Below are 18,115 nucleotides of genomic sequence, written 5' to 3' on the forward strand. Positions count from 1 at the left end.
CCAAGTACCACTAAAAAGAAAAAGAAAGAAAGAAAGAAAGGAAGGAAGGAAGGAAGGAAGGAAGGAAGGAAGGAAGGAAGGAAGGAAGAAAGAGATTCATGCCAAATCCTGCATGGCCATGTGAAAGGGATGGTGTTACATGGTTCCCACGCCCGGAACAGAGCCAGCAGGTTGTGAACCTCTGTGAGTGTTGACAGGTGCTGGGCATGATGCTTGTTAAGGTATATGTATATGTGTAAGTGTATGTATGTGTGTGTGTGTGTGTGTGTGTACATATAATTTCATGTTCCTCCTTTAGAAAATATTCTCCCCACCAAGGTTATCAGGACATATTCTCCCTGCCAAGATATCAGAGAATGTTCTCCCAGGCAAAGTTAATGACTCCATGATAATCAGAGTCCAGGAGGCGAGGGTATATCTATGTCCTTAGCAAAGATGTTAAAGGCTGTGACCCTCAGGACAGCCCTGAAGGCTGTGGGAAAGAACTCTGAAAACATGAGTTCAAACAGAAGCTCTCAACTATGCAAAATACAGGGATACAATATAAATTATATGAGGGATTTCATAGACGTAAAAGAACAGAGGCAGCTGCACTATGAGCCAGCTTGTCAGAAAGATACTAAGGAAGGAGATAAAGAGACCAAGGAGTGGTGGTCACAGGGCAAGAGCCTACCCAGCTAAGTTTATTGTTTTTGCTTACAAAAGCAGGAAGATTCCTGAGTTCAAGGTCAGCCTGGGACAGAGCTAAATTAGGCCCACACATGGTGGGAATGGTGATCATAGAGTTGGATTCCACCCAGCTAGCTTATTGTCTGTGCTTACAAAGGCAGGCAGATCTCCAGATTCATTTGCCATGTTTTAAAACGTGTAGTTGCTGTCTTCTTCTAAGAACCAAGGGGCTAAGGTGGTAAAATGCTAATTCATGGGATAATCAAAAGGGACCCCAGAATAAAGGATTGAATTGATATATAAATAAAAGACTGGGCTTTGGTCTGTATGAGATGAGCTACCAGAGCAGTTCTTTTTTAGAATTTTTTTCTTAGCAAGAGCTGAGCTGTCTGGAGATCTCTGAAGAGTAAACACAGCTCTTTTAGAATTTCTTCTAGCATGATTTCTGACTTTGGTCAGAAAAATTCAAGAATTTTTTTTTTCTAGCAGCTTTTCTGACTTTGGTCAGAAAACTCATAAGCTATCCAGAGAGCTTTTAGAATTGTTTCTAGCATGAGAGAATAGTCTCTAGCAGAGAGCTGTCTCAGAGCTATCTATAAGAGCTGCCTAGGGAGCCATCTCAAGCAGACTATATGGCTGTCAGCTTGCATTCCATCATGTGACTTCTAGTCATTTCCTCTGCATCTCCCAAACACCCCTGTCCCTCAGGACCCCAGAGGCTGGTTCTTGGTATGTTCTGGAATGTTTTCCCAGAAATTAAAAACAAAAAGAAAAGAAAACCATCAGAACAGTAGAACACTCTACACTTCTAGAACACTCTTCACACAAGTCTGAATTTTTACTGTACTATCCCAGTATAAACTGTCAATGTTCCTCAAAGATTAGAGTCATTAACTCCCAAAGAGCCCATACATACTCTAACTGAACAGGTTTCTAGGAGTCTTTACAAGATAACAAAGGGTTGATACCTTCCATAAGAATAGTTTGTCACCCTTTATAGCAGCTGGAGTGAGAGTGGATCCCATAGGTCCACATGTTTGAATGCTTGATCCCCATTTGGCAAACCATTTGGGAAGGATTAGGATGTGTGGCACTACTGGGGAAAGTATGATTTGTTGAAGAAGATGTATCACTAGGAATCGGCCTTGAAGTTTCAAAAGACCATGGCAGGCTCAGTGTGCCTCTGAGACTTGTGGATCAGATGTGAGCTCTCCGGTACTTCTCCGGCACAGTGTCTGCAACCATGCTCCCCACCATGATGGTCAGAGACTAACCCTCTGAAACTGTTAGCAAGTCCCCAGTTAGATGTGTTCTTTTATTAGTTGCCTTGGCCATGGCATCTCTTTACAGCAATAGGACAATGACTAACATACCTTTCTAAGACCCTGGGAAGAGGGAAAAAAGGTTGCATCAGAAGTATCTGACACCCACCATCCACATGGCGTCTCTGCTATGCAGTCCACCCCCTTAAATACAATTTTCCCAGACATTACACAGTTACTCACTTAAATGTCTCTCTGCCCATGCTACCGCCCTCTATACCACACCAGATCACTTAACTCCCACTCAGACTTCAATCCTAACTCAAGTATAACAACCTTTCTAGCTGTAGAGCCTCCTCGTAAAGGACCCTGGAGTTACTCACTAGCAAATCACAACCAGCAGATATTATCTACCCAAATTCATACTTCTTCCTCTAACATAGGGTCTAACTAACTGTAGCCCAGCTAACCTAGAACTCAGGATCTTTCTGCTATAGACTCCCAGGTACATACTGTCTTGACAACTTATTTGATCACCTAGAGGTAGAGGCTCACCCAGCCTCAGTCTTTCAATTTCCTAAGCCATGGTAGCATTCAGTGTGCTTGGTAGTTTGTGTCAACACAAACCTAGACATACCTGGGAAGAAGAAACTTTAATAAAAAATGCATCTTTAAGGTTTTCCTGTAGGCAAATCTATGGTGCATTTTCTTGAACAGTGATTGATGTAGGTGGGTACATTAACACTAGGGAAAGGTCACCCCTACCAGATGGTTCTAAGTTGCATAAGAAAGTAGACTGAGCAAGCCAGTAAGAAGCAACATTCCTCCACAGATTCTGCTTCAGTTCCTGCCCTGCCTTCCCTCATTGATTGACCATGACCTAGAAGTATAAACCCTTTCCTCCCCAAGCTGATTTTAGTCATGGTGCTTTATCACAGCAAAAGATATTCATATATTTTTAAGGCCATCACATGCAGTTGAATATTTAAATGGGCTAACTTGATGGGTAAATGCATTATACCTTTAGGGTTCTGTCAACTGCCAATATTAATCCTCTCAAGTGAATTGGCTAACCTCCAGACAAGGGGAAAAAAAAGACTTTTAGGGTAGAAATGACAAACTACTAGAAGGCTGACCTCTTTTTCACCTCAGTCTAAGAAAAGGTGCCACTCACCTGCCTGGTCACCACAGAGTTTACCTTTCCCATGAGTCAGAGAACACCCTGCCCTCTGGGTGGCTACACCTTACTATAGTCCCTGAAAGTGATTCCTTTTCATACCAAACAAGACAGAAGGTCCAGGTGCCAACAAAATTGTTTTCTTCCTGGAAGGTACACAAGGCGGAACTTAGTGGAAATTCATTAGAAACCAGCAGTGTAGGTAACACTGTGAGGGCTTGCACTTCATCCATTCCAGCTCTGAGCTCCCACGGTTATAGTTAGAGATCATTATCAAGATGGGCCACAGCATGGAAAATAACAGATCCAGGAACCGAGCTAAAGTACACAGAGACAATCAATCTTTCCCAACTCTTAGTAGTGAGAGCCATTTCAGCTGCCTGCCGCACCTAGGCCTAAGCCTTCCCATCCTCCAATGTCTCGACAAGCCCAGGCACACCCAGCAAGCTCCTGCAGGAGCTCCAGCCCAGCAGGCCTCTTCTGTGGCCCTCCCAGCATTTTCACAGACTCTAGGTAACATGCTTTATCCATCCGAATAAACAAAGTGGCTACAGTCTCGACATCCAGCCTTCCCAAAGGCAGATCATTCAACCATGTTCCTTGAGTACCTAGCCTCATCTGAGACAAAACAACAGCTGTTTGCTGAGTCCTTACCTCGGTCTTGCACCATGCACATCACAATACCTCGTTCAGTCTTCACATGGGGGTACAACGACCTGTAAGTGAGCCGTCCTTCAGATCAGAGCACCTCTGATAAGAAAAGGGGCACAGGCAGAAACAGGACAGCACAAACGATGGCTGCTTCACCCGGGAGGCAGCGGTAGATCGGCTTTTACTTTTATTACAATTACTATTTCTTCACTCACTCACTCCCCCACTTACTGACTTACTTTTTGGGTTCACACACATGCTTCCATGCCATAGTACACACACAGAGGTCAGAGCAAGTGTTTTACCTGGTGAATCATCTCACCAGCCCGAGGCAGATGTTTTAGTATGTAAAGAAATCAAGGCTAAAACCTTAAACTCAGAAATCTTTTAATATAAAGGGGGGGAAGGTGTTTTCTAGCAAGGTCAGGTGGCACAACAAACAAAGCCCCAAGCTAGAGCATGGAGTCACGGTGGAAGGAGAAACAGCGCCCAGCTGCTCCTGAACATTCTGCATAGCTGGAAATGCCTGAGAACGTCGAAGCTCTCACTCTCTTAAAAAACATGTTCCTCCTAACAAGCTAGCAAGGGATCCCAGAGCCATGCCCGGAGGAAGTCCCCCTATCAAATGATACAGGTTGGACTGGATCATAGAGGTGCTGACATCTAAATGTCCTCTCTCACATCAGGGAGAATGTCACCATAGGTGCCAGATGCCGTGCTAGGCACTCTGAACCTGCATATCTCGGCACTCCACAGAGATCTAGGTCCTCACAAATATCTGCAATGTGAGATATACAGGCATACCATCGAAACTCATGAAGCACTGCCATGGGAATTCCTCACACCTTTACAAGTGCATCCTGATTATCACATAATTTGAAATGCATTACCTTGAAAGTAATGAATTACAAAGCATATATGTGTATATATACATACACAGAGAGAGTAATATCATTACTTTGAAAGTAACTGAAGCTCAGGAGTGTTCTAGAACTGACCTAAGATCGCTGAACCTTTGAGTGGCTCAAAGGTACATTTTGTTTTCCCTACAACAAAAGCCTCTGGTGATGGCACTGTCAAAATGACAGCCCACTAAAACCCAAACCTTTAGGCTCTGGAGTCACATTACCACCTTCCCAGCTAACCCTTCAAAGCTCCACACAGGCAACTAATGCTGCCTGTGCATCTGAAGCAAGGCTGTTCCCAACAACCATCTCAGATTCACAAGAAAAATTTAAGGAGCCTTGAGCATGAGTCCAATTCTCCCTCCGACACTCAAAGACTTGTGCCTCCATGGGAAGGTTTCCTCACCCATGACTTCTTGCCCACTCTCTGCCAGAAAGACAGATCTTACCAATATATCTCTTGAGTTGCAACTAAGAACTAAGTAATAAATGATTATAAAATACATTTCCCACGTAACAAGTGCTACTCAAGGCAAAGATATACCAATAGGCTTGGATTAAATGTGCTGGTCCACCATTTAATCTCAGTACCAGGGAAGTAGAGACAAGAGGATATCTGTAAGTTGGAGACCTCCAGATCAGCTAAGGCTACAAAATGAGACATTGTCTGAATAGAGTAGAGTACAGTAGAGTAGAAAAGAATAGAACAGAGTAGAATAAGAAAGAACAGAGTAGAATAGAATAGAATAGAATAGAATAGAATAGAATAGAATAGAATAGAATAGAATAGAATAGAATAGAAGAACAGAATAGAATATAACTTGAATAGTGAAGAATGGTGACCAGGACTGTCTCAGGAATGTGAAAGCTAGCAAAGACTAAGAAGCCTGGTTCTTGTAAGCCAGCAACAGTAAGACTTATAACTCCCAAACCACACTGACTGTAAATGAAGCACCACCTTCATCAAATGTTTTCAAAGCACCAAGTAAAAGCTTGCCACGTGAGACACAATGGTCTCCGAGTTATGACCCCACCCCTGCAGTAGGGAAGCATTCTTGGTCCCCTACAGAACAAACTGCAGCAAAGCCTGGAGGAAAGGTTTACCTGGGAACAAGGGCCAGGAGCTACTGAGAAAACCTGTGCCTTTCAGTTTCCTCATCTGTGACATCAGAAGGACAATGCTGACTGCAGAGACCCAAGCCAGAATTACTTGGGAGGCGGGCACTCCTTCTGCCTGTGAGCTTCAGCCAAGCCTGGGTTAGAGTCTTTCTCTTTCTTTCTTTCTCTTTCTCTCTCTCTCTCTCTCTCTCTCTCTCTCTCTCTCTCTCTCTCTCTCTCTCTCTCTCTCTCTCTCTCTCTCTCTCTCTCTCTGTCTCTCTCCCCCCCCCCAGTCTTGACCTGCTCCCACTATGCCACCAGAGCTGCCTAGAGCACAGATCCAACACCTAAAATCATCCGCTCACCTTATAGACATTACTATCTATGCTTCTTCCCCGGACAGCTCCACCTCTCATGATGATCTACAAACACACTTTTGTATTGCTCCGCACACAGCCTGTCTCAGGCTTGGGTACATATTCTAAAAATCCCTTTGCCTATGAGCCAGTGAGATGCCAAGCTGTGGACACAATGAAAGGTAAGAATCAACTCTCCCAACTTGTCCTCTGCCTCATGCCCTACACACCAATGAAAACAATAAAAAATGTAAATTCCCCTGCCTGCCAAATATTTGTGTCTATTATGAGAGTGCCTATTCATCCCTCGGAACCCAGCACAAAGGTCTTCTTTCCTACAGTCTTCAGCAGGATTCCAGGTGAAAGCCACACTTTCCTAGATGTTCGAGCTGGCTGCTTTCTCACTACGCTGGGCCCTGAGCCTGCTTTGGTCTCTCCTAGAAAGCACAGAGTATCTTGGTTTCCCCTGTACGTCAGCATGCAATGCAGTTCATACTTGGTAATCACACAGGACACAGGTATTGAACTTAATATATGACATAAGCTATTTACTCTCATACCTAGCATGAAGTAGATAGGGTCAAATAAGAAAGAAAGAAAAAAAACAACCTAGAAATGTCTTCATGGCACAGAGTGGATATTTCCCATGAGAATAAGGTTTCCAAAAGCCTGAGTCTATGATGTTGAGTGGGAAAACAGAAGTGTACATTCAAAAAGCAGAGGCTCATTCAAGGATAACTAACCACCTGGATGCATGAAAAGAGGAACTGGCCTGTAATGATCCTTTATCATGGCTAATCGGGCAAACCCCAGTCATTCCCAGACCTGAGGCTTCACGCTTATCCCTGACTGGTAAGTGCCACCAGTCGCAGGTATAGACAAGCATTAATTCAATCCCAGGTCTCTGCATGCTCCAGGCTACAAAGCACTGGTCCTTCCCGTGTCTACATTCTGTGATCGCAGTGAACAATGTTGCCCCCTCTTCGGGCAGCAAAAATTTCCAGAGTAACTATCACATGCCAGGCACTCTTCCAGGCATTGTGAAGGCCGCTATTTTCAAGGAAGACATCCCTACAAACTTCAGAAACTTTTCTTCTTGCTGAGGATTGAGCCCAGAGTCCGACAAAGGCTCGGCAAGTGTTCTACCACCAAATTACATCTACATCCCAAAATGAACAGTTGAAAGCAGTGGTTGTCAACCTGTGGGCCATGACCCCTTTGGAGATCCAACAATGTCTTCACAGGATTGCCTAAGACCATCTACATTATCAGGTATTTACATTATAATTCAAACAGTAGGAAAAATTACACTTATGAAGTAGCACTGAAAATAAATTTATGTTTGAGGATCACTTCAATAGGAGGAGTTTATTAAAGAGTCCCAGCATTAGGAAAGTTGAGAACCAACATAAGGAGGTCAAAGGGATACAAATTAAAAAGGAAGAAGTCAAACTACCACCATTTGCAGATGATATGATAGTATACTTAAGTGACCCAAAAAACTCCACCAGAGAACTCCTACAGCTGATAAACAACTTCAGCAAAGTGGCTGGTTACAAAATCAACTCAAGCAAATCAGTAGCCTTCCGATACTCAAAGGATAAGCAGACTGAGAAAGAAATTAGGGAAATGACACCCTTCACAATAGCCACAAACAACATAAAGTATCTTGGTGTGACTCTATCTAAACAAGTGAAAGATCTATTTGACAAGACCTTCAGATCTCTGAAGAAGAAAATCGAAGAAAAAGGAAACCTCAGAAAAAGGAAAAAATCTTCCATGCTCATGGATTGGCAGGATTAATATAGTTAAAATGACCATCTTCCCAAAAGCAATATACAGACTCAATGCAATCCCCATCAAAATCCCAAATCAGTTCTTCATAGAGTTAGAAAGAGCAATTCTCAAATTCATCTGGAATAACAAAAAACCCAGGATAACTAAAACTATTCTCAACAGTAAAAGAACTTCTGGGAGAATCAGTATCCCAGACCTCAAACATTACTACAGAGCAATAGTGTTAAAAAACTGCATGGTATTGCTACAGTGACAGGCAAGAGGGTCAGTGGAACAGGACTGAAGACCCAGAAATGAACCCACACACCTATGGTCACTTGATCTTTGACAAAGGAGCGGAAAACATCCAGTGGAAAAAAGATAGCCTTTTCAATAAATGGTGCTGGTTCAATTGGACGTCAGAATGCAGAAGAATGTGAATCAATCCATTCTTATCTCCTTGTACTAAGCTCAACTCCAAGTGGATCAAGGACCTCCACATAAAACCTGACACACTGAAACTAATAGAAAAGAAACTGGGGAAGACCCTTGAGGACATGGGCACAGGGGGAAAGTTTCTGAACAGAACACCAATAGCTTACACTCTAAGATCAAGAATTGACAGATGGGACCTCATACAATTACAAAGTCTCCGTAAGGCAAAGGACACTGTTAAAAGGACAAAACAGCAACCAACAGATTGGGAAAGGATCTTCACCAACCCTAAATCCAACAGAGGGCTAATACTCAATATATACAAAGAACTCAGGAAGTTAGACCCCAGAGAACCAAATAACCCTATTAAAAAATGGGGTATAGAGCTAAACAAAGAATTTTCACCTGAAGAAATTCGGATGGCTGAGAAGCACCTTAAGAAATGTTCAACATCATTAATCATTACGGAATTGCAAATCAAAACAATCCTGCGATTTCACCTCACACCAGTCAGAATGGCTAAGGTTAAAAACTCAGGAGACAGCAGGTGTTGGTGAGGATATGGAGAAAGAGGAACACTCCTCCACTGCTGGTGGGATTGCAAGATGGTACAACCACTTTGGAAATTAGTCTGGCGGTTCCTCAGAAAACTGACATGACACTTCCGGAGGACCCAGCTATACCACTCCTGGGCATATACCCAGAGGATTCCCCTGCATGCAATAAGGACACATGCTCCACTATGTTCATAGCAGCCTTATTTATAATAGCCAGAAGCTAGAAAGAACCCAGATGTCCCTCAATGGAGGAATGGATACAGAAAATGTGGTATATTTACACAATGGAATACTACTCAGCAATTAAAAACAATTAATTCATGAAATTTTTAGGCAAATGGTTGAAACTGGAAAATATCATTCTAAGTGAGGTAACCCAATCACAAAAGAATACACATGGAATGCAATCACTGATAAGTGGATATTAATTAGCCCAGAAGCTCTGAATACTCAAGACACAATTAGCATAACAAATGATACCTAAGAAGAGGGAAAGAGAGGGACCTGGTTCTGAAAAGACTTGATCCAGCATTGTAGGGGAGTACCAGGACAGGGAAATGGGAGGGGAGTGATTGGGAAATGGGCGGAGGGAAGAGGGCTTATGAGACCGATGGGGAGGGGGAAACCGGGAAAGGGGAAAGCATTCAGAATGTTAACAAAGAATATAGAAAAAAAAAAAAAGGAAAATTGAGAACCACTCATTTAAGGTAAAGAAGAGATCCAGGCCTAGTGGCAAACCCCTGTAATCACAGCACCTGAGAGGTCAAGGCAGGAGGTTGAGTTCAAGACCATCTTCAGCTACATAGTGAGTTCAAAGCCAACCTGTCTCAGAAAGGAGGGAGAAAAGCGACTCTGTCATATGAATTGCTTATCATTACATTATAAACACTGTTGACTTACTTAACAGTTACTTCAGAATATGAGTGACAAGAGGGACTCAAAATGAAAAACAAAACAAGTTTTATTCATTTTGCCAGATGCCATGTCAGGGGCATGGGGGGAGGAGGGGCGGCACGTGTCTGTCTTTCTTCCACAAATAATTAACAAGAAACCGCTCATAGGAGCCTGTGGTGGTTAATAGTCAAGTAGATAGATCTAGGAAATCTAGAAAATAGCCTCTGATCAAACCTTTGAGGAATCATCTTCATTAGGTTAACTGAGGTAGGTAAACACCAAAGTCTATGCTACCACTGAATACGCCAAGATCCTAGATTGAACAAACTGAAGAAAGCCAGTCTAACACAAGAATCCATCTCTCTCCTCTCTGCTTACTAAATGTGGATGCAATGTGACCAGCTGCCCCAAGTTCCTGTCTCTGTGTGTTTATTTATCGACAATAAAAGGCCTTCTTCACCTACTCTGGTCAGGGTATTTTACAGTTAGCCACAGGACTTTATCTCTTGAGCCATAAAATACAAACTGTGTACCTGAGGCAGTAAGGTGACAGAGGGGAACATCACTGACTCCTTTCAGTCAAGAGCCAGAAAGATTTAAGAAGGGTCATAGCCCATGGAAGGGCAACAGGAAGGATGTATTTTACCACCAGAGTACTCCCAGGATTCCCTGGGGGAGCTGTAAGGTCAGGGAAATGACATAAAACCAGTCTCCCCAGTGTTGAGCACTTTCTTACTGTCCCAACTTTCTCTCTATGGGGTAATAGTATCCAGATCACTCTAGGGGAACTAGGGGAACGGGAGGGAAGGTACGCTGGCAGGAGCATTCACTTGCTGGCTCCATTCCCACACCGTCTGGCTATGCAGAAGGCATGTGAGTGTGCTAGCAAAAGGGAAGGGTCAGTAGCAACACCAGCGAGGACCTGCGCGGACCCACGCAGCCACATTCCCAGTTTCCTCCCCAGGGGAATACATGCGCATCCTCAGGCACAATGCATGTGCACTGAAAACACTATGGGTCTCCAGTGTTCTCGGTTACAGACACAGACAACAGTGTCCAGTGAAGACACCACAGACCACGCACATGCTCAGAGCTAACCATGCCACCTAGCTCTGCAACCTTATCTCCTCAAACTCCCTTTCTCCTCTGAAAAAATGAGAATGATGTTCGTCATACCAGGCCAATTTTAGTTCTTATAACTTAATAATACCTGAAACTGGGGACCATAATGAAGAAAGCTTACTTAACTTGGGATTCCTAGAAACTCAAATCATATCACCAATATCACCTCTTCTCTGGTGAAGGCCTGGAAGATGGCACCAAAAAAGGAATAAGAGCATCCCCAAGAGAAAAGTCACATCACCCAAGAGAAAGAGCCACTCAGAAATCAGGTTGGCATTTCCAGAACTGTTCAAGTTGGGTTTCAAGAAGATCCCTCCAAAAACACTCCCATAACGATCTAAAGACCAATCCACTAGACCTCGCCACTTAAGCTCCCATACATGCGGACCAAGTCTTCAACAGAGTCCCCGAGAGACAAACTACACCCAAACCACAGCAACCGTGAATCCTACTTTAGGGACCCCGTGTGGTAATTACTCGAGCAGATGCTAAGCATTCAAAACTTCAAAACTGCATTGCTACCTAGAAAGGCTAGGAAGATAAACATCCTCCGGCCTCAGCTTTATAACTATCTTTTAAGCCTTACTGCCTGTACCCTCAGCTAGTGACCAATCTCACTCCTGGGATCTATAATAAGAACATGTTAGCCGTTCCTTCCAAGCCTTGGGCCAACCACAGCAAACACCCCAACACACTTCCCATTGCTCCTCACCAGATCACCCGAACGTTCTATGTTCATACCCACCTCCAGGCCAACAGAGTTCTACCCAAGTTCAACCTTCGGCACATGCAGCAGCAAGAAACACTTTCTCTCCCTCTCCCTCACCTCTAAAGAGTTCGGTTAGGCAAAGTGCTGCATTCCAAAGCCATATGCCAGGAAACGTCCCCACCCACCAATGCATACATCTAGCTTGGAAGGCCTCCTTACTGTGCTGGGTCAAAGTCTCAAATTCACTCATACACTTATGAAAAGTGTTCCTGCCTTAACATCATATGCTCAGTCTCCTAGAGACGGTTCCAGAGGCTCCACCCAGCCTTGTTCTTCTATGAATCATGAACCTCAATATGATTAATGGCTCCCCACAGCTACAAGACAAATATAAACTACACTTTGTGTGTGTGTGTGGGGGGGGGGGGAATAGTCCTCCCCTTCCGAGCAGGCAAAAAGGCTCAGTAAGCAAAGGTACTCGCAGTACAAACATGGTGTTTTGAGTTTCTGGAACCCAACAGACTCCAAAAGTTGTCCTCTAACCTCCACAAACACGCTGACCCTTTGAAACACAGCCGAAATAGAGCAGCCCATTCCGGGCACCTGGACAGTAGCACCTTTGTCTGGTAGTTCCATCTGAGGCCTTCCTTACTTCCTGCATTTACATTTCCCAATCCAGGAAATTCAATTCAGACAGGACCCACGTATGGTGGCTTACTTTCTGAGACTGGTGATTTCCAGCCTACTGAGTAGCCAAAACACTGGCCACACCCTCCATGTTCCTCCTCCTCCACACACACCTGGTGTTCCTCCCACACAGGAAGTAAGGCCTCTTCTTGTATTCCCAGCAGTGGACAGACTCAGTTTCCACATTGAGCCTTCTCCTTTCCGTACCTCCAGCCGCTGGTTTACCAAGTTACCCTTCAGTTTCTTCCCAGTCCTTATAAGCTATACTGTCCTTGGCTTATTGTCACCCCAGCACTATAAGCCATAGTTCTGAAATCAAATCTAAGCCAAATCCATATGAGCTCCAAAGCCTGGATACACATGCCCATTGAGAGCCCCAAGTTTGGAATTAACAGTTATATGTGCACCTCCAATTAGCTCTGAAACCTCAGGTAAAGGGTTAAAATGGAGATGGCCCTGTCAACAGGCTTACTTCTCAGAGATTCACATAAACTATTTGATAGAAACGCGTATCTTTATAAAATGCAAAAGTATTATACATTCATACCTGGCGACCAAATTTTTACCAGATTTAAAACAGTGACTATAGGATGTGTATTGTTACCAACTTTAGAATAAAAACTTGTTCAACTAGGATACATCTCTAGTTAAAAGGCAATCACATTCCAATGGTATAAAGACATGAAAAAAGTTATATTTGAGAACTTAATAAGACCGGTCTCAAAAAAAAAAAATAAGAGCCTGCCATTATACAATTTTTATATTTGACAGTGGTGGCACCTAGTAGGTCTTCAGCAACACATGCCAACCAAATGAAACAACAGCCCATGATCATTTTCTTAAGCCAAATTATCACCTCTCCTTGAAACTGGGAAGCAGGAGGCTGCTTCTCTATGCCAACTCTAAGTCATGTTCCTGCCTGTTCAAAACCCTCAAAAGTCATATGCAAACTAGACGGCCCCAGCATTCCCAAAGCCTTTCAGAATCACATCTCCTCTCCCACTCTGGAAATGTCTATCTTTCTCAGAGGAATCACCTCCTCACACAAGAGGCTGTTCCTTCGCAAAGTCCTACTCAAAGTTCCTACTCAGTCCTAGTCATAATAATCAGTTCAGGAACTTGGGTTCCTCTCCCACTGCCTATGCTCAACTCCAGGCCAGAGCTGCCTACAGGGAATTGGAGGAGGGGTGTTGAGAGAGGAGAGAGGAAGGAGAGGGTTCAGGATAGGCAAGGCATTGATTGCCCAAGCTCAGGAGCCCGGTATGAGCCCCTACCCCTTCACACAGCTAGTCCTCAGTAGACTGAATGATGGACTCCACAGGCTGCCTTCCAAAGATTAAATACAAGACGCACAGTTTCCTCTTTAACTGCCTGCCCCCTTGGCACTGGCAAGAACCTCACCAGGAGATTCTTGGGAAAGCAAGGATCTTACTGGGTTTCTGCACCAGCGCCCCCACTTCAATCCACCAGAGACTACAGGGCTAGCTCTCAGCTTTTATGGACCTGGGTTTGTTTCCCTGTTTGTAAAACTGAGAAAGGGTCTGTCAGGGAGAGGTTAACTCATTCTACAGTAGCCCTGTACACGTTCTCTCTTCCCCCAAAACTTTCCTGAAAATTCGCTTGTGCAGGGAACAGTGAAAATAGTGAACTATTAAGTCACTAACATCTTTGAGAAAAAGTTTTACTGCAGAAGCAAGTTTGCAATGGGAGTGTAGAGAAACAGGAGTGTCACAGAAAGGATTCCACCAAGAGGTCTGGCCAGGCCTTCCTGGTGGGGGAGGGGAAGCAGTGGACTCCTTCCTGAAGAGAAAGAAGGCTAGAAACGGTTTACACTGCGCTGTCCAAGTACAAGTCACAACTCCACTGATATGGTCTCGTGTCATACTCCCACCCCAAGCCACGAACACAATTCCACTCACGCCCACTCCCCACCCTTATTTAGCCTTCTCTGGTCTGCAGCAGCCTCTCTGACAAGAAAGGCCCTGCTTTTCTTACTTAAGAAAACTCCCTATCCTTCAAAAGAGTCAATCACAGGCCCCTCTGGGATTTTGAGTTCTGCCTGCCATGGAGACCAAAATAAGAAAGGCCTTCCGCGAACTCCCATAAAAGCCTGGTCTTTGCCTTCTTCCAGTATTTGGCCCTTCCTACTTTGAGTCAGGTTAAGCTCCTGTGTTCCAGTGAGCGCTCCCAGAGGGCAAAGTCTGGCCTCTGGAACCTACAGAGCTTAAAAAGAGTGGGGCCTCCAAAACTGCTTACAAGAAAATAAGTAAATTAATTCATAAATTATTTTTTTTTAATTGGAAGCAGAAGAGTAGGGGTCCGGAGCCACCGATCAGAACCTGGCTCCACCTTCCAGGGATGACTTCCAGGAAAGCTCGGCTGTCTTTGCCTCGCCTGCCCTGACTGTAAAATGGGAAGACTCCGAGTCCCTGGGTCCCTGGGCCCTCCCCGCGGTGACAACTGGGATTCCACGAAAGCTCGAAACAGCCGGGCGCGGCCCCGCCCCCTGGGCGCCCAGAAAGGCCCGGGCCGGGGGCGCGCCGAGGACTCCCGCAGCCGCCCCTCCCCCACGCCGTGCACCCCGATCCCCGGCCGGCGACCCGCAGTCCCGCGGCGGGCGGGACGGAGCAGGGCGACCCGCGCTCCCCGCCACCCTCAGCGGCCGGTCCTCGGGGGTCGGGGGTTCGAGCGGCGCCCGCGGGCCGAGGCTACGGGGGAAGCCTTCGCTACGGTACCTGGGGGAGGAGGTGGACCGGGCAGCGGCGGCCGCGACGGCTGGAGGCGGAGGCTCGGGCGGAGGAGGAGGTGCCGGGCACTCCCCCTCCCATTGTCCCGGCCCGGCCCGCAGCCCGCAGCGGCCCGCTCCGCCCGGCCCGCGTTCTCCCGGTGCCCGGCCCCGCTGCCGGCCCTTACCTTGCAGCGGCCGGCTCTCCCCGCCGCTAACGCTACTTATCCTGGGAAAGCTTGAGCGGGCCCCGGGAGCGAACCCACAGACAAAAAGTGAAACTTCGGCAGCAGGCCGGGAGTGGCTGCTGCTTGGTGCTCTCCCCCTCCTTCCTCCCCACCCCCTCCCCGCGGTCTCCCGTGCGGTGCCCTGAGCGCTGGAGGCTGACGTCAGGGGCCTGAATTCCTGACTTTGCCTGCACGCATTTGTCCATGTAAGGTATGGGGAGGCGTGTGCCCGCGGGCCGCCGCACTAGCCGGACGGGGAGGGGGCGCGGGGGGCAGCGGCAGCTAGAGGTGGGTGACCCTGGGCAATGCACTTCCTGGAGGAGGGGACGCGGGTGGAGGGCGTGTGTGCTGGGAGCATGGGAAGAGGAAGGGAAAGAGGGATCTGCCTCCACTGGAGGAAGAGGAAGGAGATGCAGGAGGAAGTCGAGAAACCGGCACAACTCGGGTCTGTTCTGCCGAAGACAGATTGGAAAGCTAAGCTTGAGCAAAGAGATCCTGCCGGGAACAAACACCCCACCCCCACCCACCCATCCACCCACCCTAAGAGCCTCATCGGAGCCCCGCCCAGGACTCCAGCAGGACTCAGAACTGTGGGATAGTAGAGAGCAACTTCAGTTCACTTTGCAAAGAAGAGCTACGGAGCTGCTCCGAAGCTCCGAAGCTATCTGTCCCAGTCCTGCACTGTGCAAATTTAGGAGCAGAGCTGGTATCCTACTTTTAGCTAGGTTTCTGTGTTCTGTAGCTGAGAGCTCAGACCCAAGTTAGACCTAGGCGGATGACTTGACCACCCACTGAAGTGACTAACACGGGTTCCTGGAAGGTTGCGGTTGACAAGCCTTGAGAAACAATGGCAATCGAGTGCTTCGGGGTAACTTCCTGTTGTCCTTTGTTCAAAGACAAGAACCTTTGGAGTTTAAGATTTGCTTCCCAACCCAGCCCTGCCGGAAAACCAACCAGAAAGCTAGTTCTGTTCTTACAGCTTAAAAAGAAAATACACGAACTGGGTGAACTGGTTTGAATAAAGACAGGCCTGTTCTTGGAAGGTTGGGTTTGGATATTTTGCCTTTGATATTTGTAAAAGTGAACAAGGATGAGAACCCCATTTACTATGTTAAGATCTGGGATAGGAGACACGGGAAGCCCTCCGGCCCTCAGTAGTGAAGGCACAAGGGAGGTTTACATAGACCCTGTCACAAACTAAACAAAAAAAAAAAAAGAAAGAAAAAAAGAATAAAAAAACCAAAGATGTGTGTGTGTGTGTGTGTGTGTGTGTGTGTGTGTGTATTTCTATCCTGTTCCTACACAAAAGAAATGCCTCACCCCAGCCTCCCTAACAGCAACCTCGGCCCATGTTAAATAACACACCACCCATTCTGATCATTGGGTGTGTTGGATAGAATCTAAGGAAAATACGGTAAGGTGACCTCACAACACAGCTGTCAGAGCAAGCTCCTGACCTCCGGCTCTCAAGCCACCTTCCACCACCCTGTGAGCCCTCAGCTTCTGCAGCCTAACCCAGTCAGTCGTGCAGACAGAAAGTGCACCATGAACCACCCGTGCAGGGAAGCTCAAACGTGCCTCTTCTCCAGTTAGATTTTGATGAACCATTTTGACTAAGTGTCAAAGTGCATATTCTTGAACTTAACAGGTATTGAACTTTTCTCCTGCGGTCTTCAAATTCAAACCCTTCTGGGACCAAACTGCTTAACCCCTTTGTCCTCGCTGGTTTTGCAGCTACACATGCTCAAAAGTAGGAATGCAGCAGAAGAGATCAAGAGGACCGTGCATTGCACGGGAACCAAGCTCCTAGGATTCCGACGTTTTAAGAGATCACAGTGCCCTCAGCATTGCGGCCAGTGCATGTCCTGTGCGCTGCTACTGTTTGGTGTAGGGGAAAGCGTCCATTGTTCACTTAGGTATAACGGAACTGGACCAGTACTGCTCGCTCACTCGCTCTGCTCCCTCCTCATAACCCACTTATAAAGAATAATAGAGTTCTAATGAGGATTAATAAAATTTAATAAGGTATAATTAGAGTCATTCATTTCCTCAATCATACACATTGTAAGAGTGCTGTGTTGATCCAGAAATGCTACTAATTATGTTGAAACTGTTCTCCGTGTTGCGGATGATCGCAGTATCACTTCTCCTGAAGTACTGATGAATTTCTCAGGTAGGCATGGTGTTCACATGAGCATTATGGAAAGTTAATCACAAACGATCATTGCAGCTCATGAGGCCCTCACCTGCAGTGTAAGTGGCAAAGTCATAGACTGGATGTCTGGGGGACCCACACACTGGGCCCTCAGGAGTCCTAGCCTCACCCGTTCTGTTGCTCTGCTTTCTTGTCCTTTCACAGTGTGCAGAGACCTTTGCTCACTTTGCAAGCACAGTACAGTCTAAATACCAGTTTACCATTGCGGAGAATTAATATGGTACCGGATTTCAGATGAGTGAAGGGTGTGGCCCTGTGGCCTCAGAAAGCCCCAGAGTTGGTGTGAAGGCCAACGGCAGCTCTGTCACAAGCAGCCTGATTGGTCCTGAAAATCCATACATTCGCCATAGACCTATACCCGAAGGCCTCACCAAAGTTCATGAAGGCCCTTTTTCTGGAGTCCATGCCAGGCAAGGGTATAAGGACTTTTCTATCCAATTCACTTAACCCACAAGTCCCTCTGTATTTCTGTAGCGGGTACAGGGAAACTAAAGCCAGAGGGGCGAAGCAGCTTGTTCTAAACACTAGTGTTTGAGTACACTGAGCTTCCATAGTGAGTGCCGGAAGCCTGGCACCTCACTTCCCACTGCTGACTGGCCATCTGCTCTCAGTGTGAGCATTGCATTGCAAGAGTCGTAATCTGCAGCTAG

At 46.1% G+C, this 18,115-nt stretch overlaps 1 protein-coding gene across 5 annotated transcripts in view; it reads right to left on the reverse strand.

Annotated features, from left to right (window-relative positions):
* Lpp (LIM domain containing preferred translocation partner in lipoma) overlaps positions 1-15,295 on the reverse strand; it is a 596,469-nt gene extending 581,174 nt beyond the window's left edge. For 3 of the 5 annotated variants that reach the window (XM_052159121.1, XM_052159118.1, XM_052159124.1), the window contains exon 1: positions 15,212-15,295. The gene's annotated coding sequence lies outside the window, so the exon portion shown is untranslated. Of the gene's footprint in view, positions 1-15,033; positions 15,111-15,211 lie in introns of those variants that run through there. The other 2 variants (XM_052159120.1, XM_052159123.1) reach the window with 2 other exon arrangements.
* Positions 15,296-18,115: the final 2,820 nt, after the last annotated feature.

Source organism: Apodemus sylvaticus, chromosome 15 (genome assembly GCF_947179515.1).
Source record: "Apodemus sylvaticus chromosome 15, mApoSyl1.1, whole genome shotgun sequence".
Classification (NCBI taxonomy): Eukaryota; Metazoa; Chordata; class Mammalia; order Rodentia; family Muridae; genus Apodemus; species Apodemus sylvaticus.